Source organism: Xenopus tropicalis, chromosome 5, assembly GCF_000004195.4.
Source record: "Xenopus tropicalis strain Nigerian chromosome 5, UCB_Xtro_10.0, whole genome shotgun sequence".
NCBI lineage: Eukaryota > Metazoa > Chordata > Amphibia > Anura > Pipidae > Xenopus > Xenopus tropicalis.
The window spans coordinates 104,445,354-104,462,368 of record NC_030681.2 but is presented as its reverse complement, the minus strand read 5'-3'; the positions used below and the strand labels follow the sequence as shown (position 1 = coordinate 104,462,368).

General features: G+C 39.6%; 1 protein-coding gene across 5 annotated transcripts in view; it reads right to left on the bottom strand.

Moving 5' to 3' along the window:
- Positions 1-14,103, bottom strand: part of il1rap (interleukin 1 receptor accessory protein) — a 97,605-nt gene extending 83,502 nt beyond the window's left edge. The window contains exon 1 of one of the 5 annotated variants that reach the window (XM_031901562.1): positions 13,839-14,103. The gene's annotated coding sequence lies outside the window, so the exon portion shown is untranslated. 5 annotated transcript variants of the gene reach the window in all.
- Positions 14,104-17,015: the final 2,912 nt, after the last annotated feature.

Genomic DNA, 17,015 nt, shown 5'->3' with positions numbered 1-17,015 from the left:
ATTGGCCCTCAAGGCTATTGGTACTTTGAGCATTAAACTGCTACTGGCCTATGATTAAGGGCCACATTTACTAAGCAATTCTGTGAAAAAAAGAATGGGTTTTTGCCAGTACTCGATTTTTGCGATATTGTTTCTGGAAAATTTTGAGTTTTCCACAAAATTTTCCCCCCAGAAATTTGACTTTTTCAAAATTAACTCCCACAATTTGTGATTTACTAAAGTTTAGTTAACTTTTGTTGCCCAAAAAAATTCGGCAGGTTTGATCTGTAGTACCATTGAGTCCTATGGATGCTTAGAATAGCAGAGGAATAGAATAGTCAGTGACAGCCTGTCCTTGACACATTTTCAAGGAAAAGTTAATCCTATCATTATGCTCTATTTTACCCGGTTTCAATGGGAAATTAATCCCATTATTGTTTTCTATTTCACACATTTTCGAGGAAAAATGAATCCTATCATTGTCTTCGATTTCACACATTTTCAAGGGGCAGTTAATCCCATCATTGTTTTATATTTCATTCAGTTTCCAAATCAAAGTTAAATGTTTTATTTTCCTGCTATTTATAATATGCATGAACTCAGCTCTGTTATTGGCAAACCAACTGACTTACTTTTCCAGGAATCTTTCATGTTTTGATGGCATGGTGCTAAGAGCTTGGCAAATTGCTAATGTGGTGCTATTATTCAAAAAAGATATTATGTTGTCAGCATGAAAAGTATAGGCCCTTAGTTAAAAATCATTGGCAGGAAAGCTTTTGAAAGGGGCAACAGGAAACAGGATATTGCAAATCACAATACTATGAGTTTGTGCCAGCATGTTTTTTTTTTTGTGTAACAGATCTTGCCTTCTATGATAAGGTGAGCAGAAACCTAGTGGCAGTGGATGTGATCTACTTAGACTTTGCTAAAGCATCTAATACAGTTCCACCCCAAAATATTCCAGATTATATTAAGTAATCTTGGCCTTAAACATACAGAATGCCAAAGTTTGGGCAGCCCAGGTCAAGTTACATAATAACAATAATTTTGTAAGTGAATAGTAGGAAACAGAAAAAAACAGTAATAATCTATTTGGGACATATTAAAAATGTGAATACCAATTTGGGGAACTTTTACATTTTTACTGAGTTTCCCATTATATATATATATATATATATATATATACTGTGGTTTGTCCCTGAAGAAGAACACATTCAGTGTTCGAAACATTGGATTAATAAAGATTTTTTTTGTTCTTTTTTAAAGTCCCTGTATGTGTGGCACTCTGTTCTTCATTTATACAACGTATATATATAATATATATATATATATACAGTATATATTGAGAAAGTTTGTCAGTTTCTTTGTTTGGTTGTGTGTTTTATGTCTCTGGATGCAGTAAAAGCAAGGACAGCTAAACTTCTCAGGGACCATCCTCTACATACAGTAGATGTCAACAATTACTTTTGGTTCAAAAAATTTCAGGCCCCTGCATGCAAGGCCCTGCAAAGACCAAATCTAACAAAACATATACCTATGGGTTTTTAAATGTGCTGAGCTTCAGTCTGCACTCTATGTATTCAATATCTCAAAATCATATGGCTCCAATCAAACAAATATTGTAGAACTACTCAGCATATTGTGACAAAGGATATACCATTCACCAAAGATGATGAGTTTCAATCCACCAGTTTATTTGCAATTTTCCACACCTGCCCACCTGCCCCATCAGATTACGCTACTACATAGTTTCAGAGAACAACACAACAGTGCACTGTGGAAAGGAAATCTAGGAGTTTTCAAAATGCCATGTAACCCAAAATCACATGGCTGACCAATGATATTTGGCCATTTGATAGTACTGAAAATCTAATCGCCAGTGAATTGTGTAGAAGGACAAAACATATACCAAGGTGTGTTTAAAGGAGAAGGAAAGTCATTTTAGCATTTTACTACCAATAGATTCGCCACATTAGTGCGACCTAGAACACCATATTTATTCTGCAGAAAGCATTTCTATACCTGAGTAAAGAGCCCTAGAAGCTTTCTCTGTTTGCTTAAGACAGCAGCTGCCATTTTAGCTTGGTCCTCATAGCTTCCTGCTGCAGCTCTAGCCTTGGCAGTTTAGATCACACATTCCTAAGGGAGGGGGATGGACTTCTTAGCATTCTTGAAGCAGTTGGAGCAGGAGAAAGTAGAGGAGAGAGCTGGGCAGACTCTGACCCCAGGAATGAAGAACAAGTTTACAAAAAAGGAGACAATAAATTCTGTGTTTCTTTTGATAGAGGGCTTTTCTGTGAGTTCTTATGGCTGTATTTACATAGACCTTTCTGAAAAAGCTTACTTAGTTTTAACATTTCCTTCTCCTTTAAAGGTGCTGAGCTTTTACTGGCCTCCTTTTACCCTACACCACTTGCCTGCCCATATGACCAATTACAACATATCTGAGAACTACCAAACATCAATTTGTGTTAAAGTAGAAACTGCATACATCACAATTTACAAGAGTGCTGGTTATGCTGTTTGCCTGCAAGCCAATGCTGGGTACAAGTCAGCCTACCTATTTGGCCTATGACATTGTGGCATTTCATAGCAATGGAAAACACCTCATAGGTTTAAATGTTTTTTGTAATGCAAAGTGATTTCATTTTTTTATTATTATTATTGTACAGTATATGAATTTTCTTTTTTAGACCTAGTTTAGTAGCCCGTCCTATAATAACAGAAAAACACTGGTCAGCTGAATCACATGAAAAAAGTCATCTACACATACCTAGAAATGGAGGCTGTTTGCACCATGTCTAGTAACTGATAGCAATCAGATTTGGATTCTAAACAGGTGACAAGCAAATGTGACCTGCAGGCTGGTTGCTATAGGTTGCAACATTTGGTTCAAACATCCCAACTTTTATACATTACTCACAAGGAACCAATTTCTAACCTTAACACTAAGGGGCAGATTTACTAATCCACGAATCCGAATCCCGAAAGGGAAAAAATCGTATTGGAAACGAAAATGTTGCGACTTTTTCGTCACCATCGTGACTTTATCGTATTTTGCGCAACTTTTTCGTCACCATCGTGACTTTATCGTATTTTGCGCGACTTTTTCGTATTGAGCGATAGTAAACGGCGACGAAAAAATCGCGGGCCATACGAAAAAGTCACGACGGCAACGAAAAAGTCGCAAAAATACTGATCATTATGAAAAAACGCATTCGGACGCTTTCGGTCCGTTCGTGGATTAGTAAATATCCCCCTAAGCTTAACACTTAACTATTTTGATATAAAATGAAGATGAGAGATGGCGGAGAGAAAGGGAGGAAAGGAATGGCCTGTAGAGGAATGAAAGGAGAAAAAGCAAGTGAAAAGACTCGTTAGGCATCTAATGCTAAAACATTGTTCCAATTTTTATTATTTATTTATATAGCACCAACATATTCTGCAGCACTGAAAATGCACAGAAATGATACATTGTTCACATCAGCCCTTCCCCAATGAAGTTTACAATCTAAGTTACCTAACACACTCACACTATAGTTAAATTTATTAGAAGATTGAATGTTTTTGAAGTGTGGTAGAAAACCCATAAGAAATCCAAATACGCAGGGAGAGAACATACTAAGGGGATGACATACAACTCCTTGCAGATAGAGCCCTGGCTAGAATCAAACCTAGCACCACAGCAACATTTTCATACAGCTCCATACATTCTCTTACTTGAAAAAATTGGAAAAGCCACTAAAATTTCTTCTGTTGAATAAACATTTAATTTAATATCATAATGGAGGTCAGTGAATGATTTACCATCAATATTTTTATTCTTAAACATCATGAAAATACCATAGAGTCCATTTGTCATAATATTAGGGAAAGAAGGAGGCAATTTCAAAGCTCCGGTGTGTATTTATATTTTATATGTCCAAGGCCATCAGCTGCAACTCTGTAAAGAATATACAGAAAAGAAATAAAAGCTTTATGCTTTGTAATGAAAACCAACTCTAGGGGTTTCATCTGCTGATGTTAAAAACTGTCAATGACAGGGATTTAGCCAGTTCCCCTTTTGTGGTTTATAATGTGATGGTAAGAAATATTTACAAGACAGCTACAGTCTACTCCGTGCTGACAAAATATGCAGCAATTCACACCAAATAATGCTAGAGCAGTAAATATCTAGGGCAGTGCTCTCCAACTCTTTCCATGTAGTGGGACTCCCTGTGTGGGTTTTCTCCATTCCTTCAGGTACTCCGTTTTCCTTCCACTTCTGATGAAACTGACCCTGGTGGGTGTGAATATAATAGGAACACAGACTGTAAAGCTCCACTGTAAATAATGAACAAACTCTGTAATGGCACTGTGTAAATATATCTGAACTATAAAGGACACTAATACCTCTGGAAAGAGAGCAATAAGGCAATTCCCATTGGCATGTCATATATACAATTTATTGACTTTCACATTGCTTTGACCTGTGACCTTTTACAAGTATTTATAAAGTGCAAAAATTGACTTTATTTTTTTTCTCAATGACAGGCAGTTGAACACCCTAGCAGTAGAATTGGACAACTGAATGTTTTAGAGGTTATTGAAGGCACTATCTCTACCACACATGCATATTATTGACATTTAATATGCATATATACACTTAGGGGCAGATTTATCAAAATGTGAGTTTAGAGCTTTAAACATAAAAACTCACCCGCTTTCTATACATTCCTATAGGATTTTTAGAATTGTATTTATCAATGGGTGAAAGTTAGAACTCACCATTTGATAAATATGCTTCTAAAAAAATCCCATAGGAATGAATAGAACATGGGTGAGTTTTTTATGTACAAAGCTCTAAACTCACATTTTGATAAATCTACCCCATAGACATGAAAAGTCTGGAAATACCCTCTAGTTTTCTAATCAGTGACACATAGAAAAACCTACAATAAGGGTAAGATTAGTTTCCCTGTAATGACAGTTATTTTCATTTATTGAAAAGTGCTTTGTCTTATCCCTTAATAATAATGAAAAATATCCAGATTGATTCCATAGTAGAAAGCATAGTTTTCAGCATTATACTAACACAGGTATGGGATCTGTGATCCGGAAACCAGTTATCCAGAAAGTTCCAAATTACTGAATGGCCATCTCCCATAGCCTCCATTGTAAGCAAATAATTCTAATTTTTAAAAATGGATTTCTCTGTAATAATAAAACAGTACCATGTACTTGATCCCAACTAAGATATAATCAATCCTTATTGGAGCCAAAACAAGCCTACTGGGTTTATCCATTTTTTTAAATGATTTTTTAGAAGACTTAAGGTATGAAGATCCAAATTACGGAAAGATCCTTTATCCGGAAAACCCCAGTAAACTGATAAAAACACTGTGGGATGAGGCATTTGCTACCTTTCTCTCCTGAGCTGGTCTGCGCCTTCATTAAAAAATTGCACTGGCTTAGGGAACTTTCTTCTAGACCACCATGGCATAACCACAGAAAATCTATCCCAAAATTTCTTACAGTTATATAGGTTACATAGGATATGTGTAGCTAAAAAAAAGAAAAGAAATGGCTTTTTAAAATGAAAACACTCACATATGCAAGGATAGTATGATACATAGGATTTAAGGTTTTGTCAGTTCATTTTTACAAAAGCGATTGTAAATGGAAGTGCAAAACAGGCACTTGGAGGCCTAATTTCTTCAAGGTCGAGCACTACCTTATTTAAGAAAACAAGGTGACAGAATATTCAGCCACATTTTTCCATGGAAAAAAACTTGCACAGAAGCACAAATTAAATGGTTCATTTAATTTCAATGAGGCTGAAAAACCTAAATGTTTTAATAAACTGGGTAAATAAATACATAAAGTTGTTAGCGAAAAGTCCCATGGGTTTCTATAGAAACTAGCTTTTAGTTGCAGAGTATTCTCTAGATATTTTTTCAATATTTTTCTTCAATAACTCCCCACTATTTAAGGTTTCAAACATTACTATATTTTTTCTCAAATCAACAACTCAATTTTTTGGGCCTTAATCTGATTATGCCTTGAACACTATCTGCAGGCAGTTTTTATATTGTTCCCATGTCCATGTGGCTTTCCTCCTGGTAATCCTCCTACACTCCAGACAGGTTAAATTGTCTTTGGAGAAAAAAATTGGCTTAAGCCAATACAACACATTTACAAATACATATAAATGAAAACACTGCTACATATAAGCCATTTAGACAAGAACACCTAGGTAAGTAAATAAATGTTAATGTCAGTCACTAAGGCATAATACTGTTGCAATTTCTTTCCTTTAGAAAAATATGCTCAATTTGCTTTGATAATTCAGTGAAGTTTTTTTTTCTCCTTCCAGGAATGTATTATCTACAAATTATCTAAAGCAGATGCCAACAAACCAACAAAGCTACTCTGATATACAAATGTCCCTCAATAGATAAAATAGAATAGTCATGATTTTTAAGGCATTTTTGCACAAGGCTTTTTGCAAACGTTTTATCTCAAATTAAAGCCTCTGGCATGAAAGTACGGTCTGTAAATGACAAAAGATGCCCTGCTGCCTAGCCCTCTAATTGTGTCTCCATACGGCACACGTCCAATTGGGATGTGGAGCTGATCTATGCATCCGCTCCCTCTGGCTTCCCACTGGGGAAATACGCGAGAAGAGGATTAAACAGCATGTGCTTTTTTAGTATTTCTACTGCCTCATCATAACGAGAGAGAATATGGTGCAGCTGTAGACTTATCAGCTTTAACATAACAGCTCTCAGTGGCAGAAACAGCTAATCTCCAGACTAAGCCAAACAAAACTGCACTATCCATTCTGACAACTGTACAAGCTGGATTCTCCCCACCCAGTCTTTTAAAGCTTCTCTTTTGCACTGACACCTGCCTTAGCCTAAAGACAGTCCTGTTCAGAACAGCTTCCACCCACTGGACAGCAAAGGACACTGAGATTTTGCAGTGTAAAACAGGTGAGAAGCCTCCAGTGAAAAGTTATGCGCAGCACATTTGCATACATGGAATGGAGAAGCTGTTAATCTTTAGTTCTGACAGTCACACAATGAAGTTTGCAGGATCCACTAACTTTAGTGGTATAATTTATATAGTAACATGAGGATGTGAAAAGCTTCTCTCTCCTTGTGCCTCCCTGTTGTTTATGAAAGCTCCCAGCTAGCACTGGAAATTATTCAGATTTTTAAAAATAATTTATTACATCATTCTTGCAATATTTTATTTTTAAATGCCCCGTGTCCTGTATATCATCATCTTGCTCTGTAGAATCCTATCACCTGATCATACAGATAAAGTGGTTGTTCCAGAGGGTGATATAATTTATTATGACCCTGTAACTCCAGCCATGGTATAATGAGGTATAATGAGATCAGTATGCACCACAGCACTGGTCTGCCCATGTAACACTTGTACTTTCAAGCACTGAGGTATCCTTCTTTCTGCTTCACCTCTTTGACACATTTCTGCAGCCTTGCTCTATAATGTTCAAGGCTTGCACAACTCTTCCAGAAAAAAATCAAGAAAAGAAAAGAATATGGAAAATAGAAACACACCTCTCAAACACCAACACAAAAAGAGGTCAGTTGGACTTCTGAACAAATAAAAACAATAATTTTACATTTATAGGCTATTCCGCTAAATATTAATATAAGATTCAGCAGATATTTTATTATTTCAATCACAGATTTTAAAAACCAAAAAATGCCTTTCTCTTTTTTGTAAAACTGTTGCTAGGAAAGATGCAAGCCTCCACACTTTCTGGGACGATACAAATTAGTAGAAATACATAGAAGGAGAGTAAATCAAGAGTTGATTTACACAATGGATACAGCTCCCTTCCCAATATAGGATAATGCAACACATATTCAAGAATGTCACACATGAGGCCTCCAGCTGTTCCAGTTCAGGCTGCTGAAGAGCATCAAGGTGGATTAAAGAGTAATGATGGGACACATAGGGGCACATTTACTTATCCACAAACGCTCCGAGGGTTTGTTCGATCGGTCCAATCGTATTTTCCGTGACTTTTTTGTACCTTGCACAACTTTTTCTACGCTTGCGCCATTTTTTCAGTGCTTTCGCAACTTTTTCGACTCTTGCGCCACTTTTCCGTATTTTTTGCGCGAAAAAGTCGGATCGGTTTTGCCGCTGTTTACGAAAATTTAGTGACTTTCGGATCGCGAATACAATATTATCGTGACTAATACAATTTTTCTTAAGCTTTTCGTGATATTTGTGATCTTCAGAGATTTTTGTTTCCAGTCCGAATTTTTCCCATTTTGATAAATTTTTTAAATCTGCCACATAGTTACCCATCATATCTTGCCCTAAGTTTTGCAACTTAACCCTTTTATGTCCATACAGCTAGTATTTGATTTTTTTTTCACTAGTTTAATAAAAGTATTGACACATTATTAGTATTTTTATAGCGCTATTTCTCCCACAGTGCTTTACAGAGTAGGATGATACAAATTTAACAGTTTACATCTACAGACAAAAAGAACTAATGAACATACATAATTTCAATTGCATGTTGTTTAGAGACAATAAGGGGAGGGTCTTTTTTCTTATTCTGCATCACATATCTCACTCTGACGCTGGTGAAAGCATGGCATCAAACCTATACAGTATTGCACCACAAACCCTTTTGCATATTGACTGTTATGATGCACAACACATTTTCCATGTCTGAACAGAGGAAAGTGACCACAAACCAAAAGATACACAAGAGCAAAGATAATGCTCAGGTTCAACCTCAAGTTCAACCACTTTATGACATATCAAATATTTATTGAATTTCTGGGTGAGAGCCATGAGTTATTAATAAATGACAACAAATTCCCAGGCAAAAGGGTACTATGAGATTAAGTGAGAGTAACTAAGCTTGATTATGCATAAATGGCATTATCCCAATCAATACTAAATGGGGGATAAGCCAATATATTTTACATTTAAAGGTCTTCTGTATTGATATATTAAAGCCGAAACTCCTTATCCTACCTGTTGGAAGTTCTAAACAATGCGTGCTGTGAAAGGAGTGCAAGTGTGCCTTTCTCATGCTTGGTTAAGCTTTATCATATCTAATTTTATTACATAAAACACACTTCTGTATACTGACTATATACTCTGATCTATTCTGATTGTGCAAGAACTGAAGCATATATTTGCTAGGTCACAAGGCAAAGCACATGTGCAAAAGGGCCTGTAAGGAAAATTTCACAGCTTATTTTTCAATTCTGGGCTTTTGGGCTCACTTTACAGGGATTCTTAATCCCAAATATTTTTTTCTTGCACCAAAATGTCTACAGATCAGAGGTAAGAAAAACCTGTAGGACCTGGAGCCTTGGTTATAGCTCAATTTTAAGGTATAAAGATTCACAAAATTTCTGAAAAATAAAAAAATAAATAAATCGCTTATTTTCGTCCACAGATACAGATACAGTGGGCAACTTGCACTTTTCTTCGCAGTCAGTTGCGTTTAAAACCACTTTCATTAAGGCACTTGGATACAAATGGGCTCTGCGCAATCCTGTATGGTTGCGCTCAGCGGCAATTAGTCTTTCCTGCCTCCCATTCCAAATTTGAGTGCTGCTGCGTCTATTCATACATAGCACTGTGTGAACCCTGGAACTACCATCACCTCCTGACCAGGTGCTGGCTCCAGGGTTCCCTCAGCGCCCTGCGTTGACACAGCACACATGTAGCTAAAGAATCAGGTGCAGACGTCATCTGCACACTGAAACTGTGAGCAAAGACCAGAATTGGCACCAAGCAAACTGTGAAAATATTCAGTGTAACTGCCAGATGCAGCACAGTTGCGTTTAAATCAGCACCCACATTGCTCATGCAATGACGCATGAATTCTGAGAAAAAACATTGTATTGTGGGAAAAACAACACAGTGATTGCATCTGAAATGGCACTTGAAGCAGGGACCTAAGTAGTCCGGAAAGCTTGCATTCTACTAAGTTAGCCATTAAAGGAGAAGAAAAGGTAAAAACTAAGTAAGCTTTATAAGAAAAGCTTTAAAACTGTGTAAATACAGCCATAAGCACTCAGAGAAAAGCTGCAATGAGTCCTCTATAAAAAAAAAAAAAAACAGAGGTTTTCTTTTTTGTAAACATGATGTTCGGGTGTCTGACTTCCTCTCTTAGAAAAATTCTTCATTTCAGGGGCCTGAGTCTGCACAGCTCTCTCCTCTCTCCTCTCTCCCCTCTCCTGCTCCCCCCTCTCACAAGAATTCATAAAACTCACTCCCCCTTCCTTTAGGAATGTGTGATCTGAGCTATAACAGCTAGAGCTGCAGCAGGAAGCTACTCAAAATGGCAGCTGCTATCTTAAGCAAACAGAGAAAGTTTCTAGAGCTCAGGTATAGAAATGCTTTTTGCAGAATAAATATAGTGTTCTAGGTGGCACTAATGTAGCAAATCTATTGGCAGTAAAATGGCAAAATGACTTTCCTTCTCCTTTAAAGGTATCACCTACTCTATATTTTCTGTTTTTGCTCTATGGCTACCAATGTACAACACATAGCTCACTGCATCAGGGTAAGTGAATGTGCCCTACTAAATAAGCAAATGGCTTCACAAAAGGCTGATGTGTATCCCCAAGTTTACCCAACTGAGCCCAATACTTGCCCACCACCAGGCTGTCCAGTTCTGCAACACATCTTAAATACAAAGTGATTTATTCCACAATACAGCCATAATTTAAGATTCAAATTACCCCTGTCCTTTTAAGTACACAAAGGCACAAACAGCCCTTCCACCACCCCAATAAATAGTGACTATCTAAGGCGGGGTTCCCAAAACTTTTATACCTTTGGGCCACATTCAAATGGAAATGTGATGGGGAGAAACACAAGTGTGAAAAAAGTTCCTGGAGGTGCCAAATAAGAGCTACGATTGGCTCTTTGGTAGCCCCTATGTGGACAGGCAGCCCACTGAAGGCTCTGTTTGGCAAAATTTGCCTCTAAGCCAGAAATTCAAACATAAGAATCAGCCACTGGGAAAAACATACATGGGGTTGGTGAGTAACATGTTGCTCGCAAGATGCTGTTGGGGATCACTAGTCTAAGGCATCTAACTGCACCCACAGATTCCCACTCTAGGACTGCCACAATTCACTGGCACGCTGTATCACTAAGACCCATGAACATTGCCTAATTAAATGAAAGCCCATAGCCAAGGGCATCAGTGCTTACTAGTGAATTCAAGGTTTCCTTTACATATCAGGGACAAGGTATTTCAGGCTTACAAATGGAGCATCTTTACAGGCACTGAATTATCATGTGGGGGTAGTAGTAAATTTGTTAGTAAATGTAACGTGACGGGTACTGCAAACTGCCAATTGGACTTGCCTACCACTGTTTAACCATGTGTTGTTGTTAAACTTGGCAATAAAGACTGGTTTACAAATTATACCTGACACTTAGTCAATTTCATGCCATGTAAACTCTTTCTATTTTGGCCAAGTGTCACTCACCATGAATGAGTCAAACTCACTTGATGGTCTGCCTCACTCGTTTACCCCTCAGCAGTCTTAAACAAATCAATAAAGCCTGATTCCATAGACCTGGAGCTATCATTAGCATGCCTTGTGCCCCCCCCCCCATCTCACTATGACAGCTACCAGTGGCTGTGCATTCTTCTTATTTACAGATACAAAGATACAATCTGTAAGGAGAGGGGAGAGCCGCCAATCATTTGCAGACTTGGGCCGAAAATCACAATAATAAACCATGCTTCTCGATCTGATAGTTCTAGGAGTGTTAAATCATTTCCCATACTGTGGTTGAGGGAGCGTGCAACACAAAACACTATGATGGCTGAAGCTCTATTAAACCTGCTTTTCATCTCCTACCCCTGTGTATTTAAATCATTATTGTCATCACTGTTGCTATGCTTTACATAAGTGATTCATTCCGATGGAGTATAAGTATCACAAATTGATAAGGGACTACACTACAGTAATGAGATGGTTAGTAACACCCACAAAGCAACAGCCCCCGACCCTGTGATAAAAAAAGAATTGGGGGGGTTACAACATACAACCACCTTTAAGAATTGTACCCAGTCAAAAATCTACTTTGCATAGAACAGTGTATTGCAGGAAATCATGCTTGCAGGAAAGACACTGACCATTTTGTAACGCAGTTGATTTGAAACCAAAGCAAATGTATAGATTTCTACTAATGCTATAGCGGCAAATGAGAAATTAACAATATTCAAGTAGTAGCAGCCTTGCGTCAGAAAATGTATCTAAATGAGACTATTAATTTAAATTTTGACTACTGTCCAAAATTCAGCCTCAGCCAATCACTTGCTTAAGCATTGTCATAAGTCATCTGCTAGTTGCGATAAATGAAAGGCTCTTAAGATAAAGCAAGTCTGTTGAGAGTGCAAGGCTGAACAATGCAGTCTTATGGCCTGTAACAAGGGGTCCATATTCCAGTTGGCAGCAGAGAGCCCTGCTATGGAACATGTACAAAATCTGTGTCACTGCACATTAACCAATAGAAACATGCATTTGTGTAGGGAACACTGTAACTTCTACCTGCCTAGCACAGTAACATTCCGAGGCACTCCGTGTATGTCAGCTCCTCTGGCTCTCCAATACATGGACATGGAGTAGGATATACATGCTACATCAGAGGAGTTTAGAATTGGGAGGAGGTGTTTACTCTCCAGTAAGCCAAACGAGCGCCTTGGTAGAGCAGTCGCATCGTAGCAAAACCAAGGATGATGAAGGTATAAGCACACTAGCAATTATGCTTATTAAAGTCGACCTGCAGTAATTAGAAGCCATAGCTGGCAGCAAAGACGTGTATCAACTATTCGGCAGCCAGGATCGCCAGCGAGATGAGGTTTAGGTATGGGATCTCCCTGCTGCAGCCATACCGACTACAACTCCCATACCGACTACAACTCCCACCAACCCCTGTCATAGTTATCATTTAAAGGGAACCTGACACTTTTCAGTTTACTGCAAGAATGTATTTTAAGCATTAATAATAATTACATACCTTTATCTTTTTTTGCATGGCTGTAACTAATACAGCAGCTTTTAAAATGAGCATGAGCCCCACAAGACCCGACTTTCTGAAAGTCGCCTCGCAAAGCCCCATGGGAAATCCTACAATGCAGGCAAAATCTCAGCCCCCCCCCCTAACTTCTGATGGGACTTGTGATTTACAGACAAACAGCAGCAAGGGTAGGGTTTCTGAAGCAATGCTTGGTTCTTTACTCACACAACCCCCCCCCCCCTAGCTTCTGAAAGGCTTTGAACTCACTCCCCCAACCCGCCCCCCCCCCTCCGTGCCTACAGCTCCGTTCACAAATTCCCCTCTCCCTGTGCCTTCTATACTGATTTGTAAATCGTGATGTGAAAGGTGCACAAAACGCTGCCTGTCTTATCCTGTGCTTAATTTCTGGGGTCAAATTAAAAATGACTGTGCATGGCATGATTCACTGTGCATGTGCGAGATTTCAGAAGAGAGACACACCAGTTTTACAACATAGAACCTGTTATGATGTGTACCATATCTGAAAACACATCCATGCATTTTTAAAAAACTGACAGGTCCTCTTTAACAACATCAGGATAAGAGCGAAGTTGAGAGCGCTCATGTAAGTGTCCCCACATCCAGCAACTCAAGCATTGCACAGATACACTCCCTATATAGCTTTCCTTGCTGTGTAGTGGTAGTTACAGTTCTACGAAATATTGAAGATAAGCGCTTTGGTAATGAAACCTCAATACACCATCTCCATCCCTAGCTGTGTCGGCATTCTAGCCCCCATGTGCTAACACTTTGTGCGACATGTCAACTACATCCTACATTACCTGTGTCAGGACGTTCACCTTTGCAGTCTCACAGTAGGGATTATCAGAAGCGTCTTTCGTCCCTTACTGGCAGACTCCTTCCCAAGACCAAAAAGCACCAGCTGGAGCCGTCAGCCGCAGCCCTGCCGCGGGTCACCCAGCCACTTTCCATGACACTTTTTTCTCTCTCTTCCCGGCTTGCCTCTTCTCTGTCAGTTCCTACGGTTCCTCCCCCTATGACAGCGGATTGGTTCAGTCCCAATGCCTGTCAGAAGCCTCCCACTCTATCCTTGTGTAGGGGCGGAGTTAAGAAGCAGGCAGTATGTTATGCTGCAGACTTGGAGCTGCCAGCGACAGTACTGTCATTCAAAATCTTTTAGGAAAAATGTTGCTGAGCTGCTTGTACTGACTCACTCACCTCAGGCACCTCCGCAGCCCCGTACATACAGGAAAGGGAAATGAGACTTGTGCAATACATTATTTGCATGTTATGCTATTGTGAAACAAGTCGTCACCATTCCCAGGGTTGGATATTGCGATTATTGCATGTTGCTGCTGCTACTTCTGCATAGCGTAATTGGATCCAAGTTAATTGGTACCGCCTCTGCATTAGCAACTGGACCTCGCCAGAACTTCTTATTCTGGGATAAGCAGCCAGGAGCTCGAAAATTGCTTCAAAATATGTTGAATCAGCGAGTGACTGTTATTGGTACAAATCTGTATGTGAATATACACACTTATATTTATATATATAGAGTACATAGTATTCATTTATAAAGCAGTTTTTGTCCCAGGATCTGAGTGAATCAGGGACATATTCGGTACTAATCATAGTGTTCTGTAAATAGATTTGGTGCTATATCTGGGTTAAGGTTGTGATTGTCACACAGCCCATATGTTAAATCCTGGTTGTACAACTCATAATTGATACTAATGAAATTAATAGAAAAAGGTGGATTCGGTGCCTGTTCTGGACGATTAGTTGCCACTGTGTGAGTGGAATGGGGATTGCTATGTTGGTATCTGCATCCCTGTCGACAATTAAGGGTCTCCTACCTCCAAGCTACTTAAACTTAAACCGCCACGTATGAGCTCACACAATGGGTTTCAGACCCCACCCACCAGGATGGCCATACCCTTGACCTCATTACATAGTAGTTAGTTACATAGTTACATAGGGTTGAAAAAAGACCTGTGTCCATCAAGTTCAACCCATCCAAGTAAACCCAGCACACCTAACCCACACCTACCAATCTATACTCACATACATAAACTATAAATACAACCACTAGTACTAACTGTAGATATTAGTATCACAATAGCCTTGGATATTCTGATTGATCAAGAACTCATCCAGGCCCCTCTTAAAGGCATTAACAGAATCTGCCATTACCACATCACTAGGAAGGGCATTCCATAACCTCACTGCCCTCACCGTGAAAAACCACCTACGCTGCTTCAAATGGAAGCTCCGTTCCTCTAATCTAAAGGGGTGACCTCTGGTGCGTTGATTGTTTTTATGGGAAAAAAGAACATCCCCCAACTGCCTATAATCCCCTCTAATGTACTTGTACAGAGTAATCATGTCCCCTCGCAAGCGCCTCTTTTCCAGAGAAAACAACCCCAACCTCGACAGTCTAACCTCATAGTTTAAATCTTCCATCCCCTTAACCAGTTTAGTTGCACGTCTCTGCACTCTCTCCAGCTCATTAATATCCTTCTTAAGGACTGGAGCCCAAAACTGCACTGCATACTCAAGGTGAGGCCTTACCAGGGACCTATAAAGGGGCAAAATTATGTTCTCATCCCTTGAGTCAATGCCCTTTTTTATACAAGACAGCACTTTTTACGCACCTCTGCTCTCTAACCTCTTAAACTCTCCTTTACCTCTCTCTGATCACTGTCTCCTTACACTCTCCCCCTCGCACACTCCATCTCCACCTCAGAATCCTACCACAGACGCAAGAAACTTAATCACATTAATCTTCAACATCTCTCATTCACTCTACAGCCTGTGCTTGCCTCTGTCTATTCATTCACTGACCCTGAACTTGCTACATTTTTCTGCAGTGACACAATTACCATTGTCTTGCACCGCTTTGCCCCCTCTCCACACACCACCCACGGCACACCAATAGACAACCCTGGCACACTAAACAAAACAAGTCCAAATGCAGTCGAGCAGGCTCAAACAACTCCAATATTAGCTTCTTCCATTACAATAATGCCTTAAAAAACTTCAGGAAGGCTTTGTCGTCTGCAAAGCAATCCTACTTCTCCACTCATATCCACACAGTCTCACAATCCCAAACAACTTTTCAACACTTTCAACTCCCTGCTGCATCCACCCACTCAACCTGCTGCCTCCTTTATCACTTCAGAGAACTTAGTTATTTCCTAGACAAAATTTAAAAAATCTGCAAGGAAATAAAGTTGAGCCCAAGGCACAGTGCACTAGCATACATTCCCTCAGCTGCTACTTCTCTTAAATCCCACAATAACAGAGGAGATTGTCTCTCTTTTCCTGTGTAAATCTCATCTTACCACCTGCTCTCTTGACCATATTCCCTCTCATCTGATTCCTCCACTTTCACCTATATTTTTTCCAACTCTCACTTCTCTCTGTAATTTCTTTCTCTCTACTGGCATATTACCACACTCATTCAAACACGCAGTCATTAAGTCTATGCTTAAAAAATCTTCTACACTCCCCTCTATTGACCAATCTCTCTACTCCTTTCTCCCCAAACTACTAGAACAGCAATGTACACAATGAACTCTCACACTATCTAAGATCTCACTGCCTACGTGACCCACTTAAGTCTGGCTTCCACCCCCACCTCTGTACAGAAACAGTCATCACTAAGGGCTCTGGTACACGGGGAGATTAGTCGCCTGCGGCAAAACTCCCTGCTCGCGGGCGACTAATCTCCCCGAGTTGCCTTCCCCCTGCGATCCCACCGGCGAACAAAGCCTCGCGAGTCTTTTTCTGCGATTTGCGCGAAATCGCGCAGCCGCGTCTGCCATCCCGCCGGCGACTTACATGTTCGCCGGTGGGATGGCAGGGGGAAGGCAACTCGGGGAGATTAGTCGCCCGCGAGCAGGGAGTTTTGCCGCGGGCGACTAATCTCCCCGTGTACCAGAGCCCTAAAGTAGCGAAATACTTGCTGTTAAATCAAATGGCCTATTAATCCTGCT